Genomic DNA, 892 nt, shown 5'->3' with positions numbered 1-892 from the left:
TTCTTCTTCTTCTTCTTCTTCTTCTTCTTCTTCTTCTTCTTCTTCTTCTTCTTCTTCTTCTTCGTTTTTCTTTTGTTCGTTTATTTTTTGAGACAAGTTTTTTCTGTGTAGTCTTGGCTGTCCTAGAACTCACTCTGTAGATCAGGCTAGACTTAGGCCCACAGAGATCTGCCTGCCTCTACCTCCTAAGTGCTGTGACTGAAGGCGTGCACCACTACTACTTAGCCTCTTTGATTTTTTTTTTTTTTTGAGACAGGGTTTTGCTATGTAGCTCAGGCTGGCCTTGAACTAAATATATATGTGCCCAAGTCTCCCAAGTGCTGGGATTACAATGTGATAGCACATTTGGCTCTATGTGTGGTTTCTAATGAAGAGATATTAATATTATTAATGTTTTGAGATAGACTTTCTCTGTGTAGCCTTGGATGTCCTGGACTCGCTTTATAGACCAGGCTGGCCTCGAACTCACATAAATCTGCCTGTCTCTGCCTCCCTGAGTGCTGGCATTACAGGCGCACGACACAATTCCCAGCTAACAAGGTCTCACTTTGTAGTCATGGCGACCTGGAACAATGTAGATCAGGCTGTCTTTGAACACACGAGTGATCTCTCTGCCTCTATCTCCCAAGGGATAGGATTATAGGAATGTGCTATTATGTACCATAGAACTTTCTTTATTTTTCTATTTCATTCATATTCATGCATATGTATACTTCTTTGTGGGTGAGTGCCTGCAGAGGCCAGAACAAGGAGTCGACTTCTCCACAGCTGGAGTTACAGGGAACCACTCAGACTCTCTGTAAGTGCTGTCAACTACTGTACCATCATGCCAGCTCCAAAGCACTTAAGATGGCTGAATTTCAGACTTACCGTAGGTGGGAGGAGTACTTCT

The sequence above is a fragment of the Psammomys obesus genome, unplaced genomic scaffold (assembly GCF_907164565.1).
Source record: "Psammomys obesus unplaced genomic scaffold, mPsaObe1.curated_primary_1811, whole genome shotgun sequence".
Lineage (NCBI taxonomy): Eukaryota > Metazoa > Chordata > Mammalia > Rodentia > Muridae > Psammomys > Psammomys obesus.
This window is presented reverse-complemented; position numbering follows the sequence as displayed.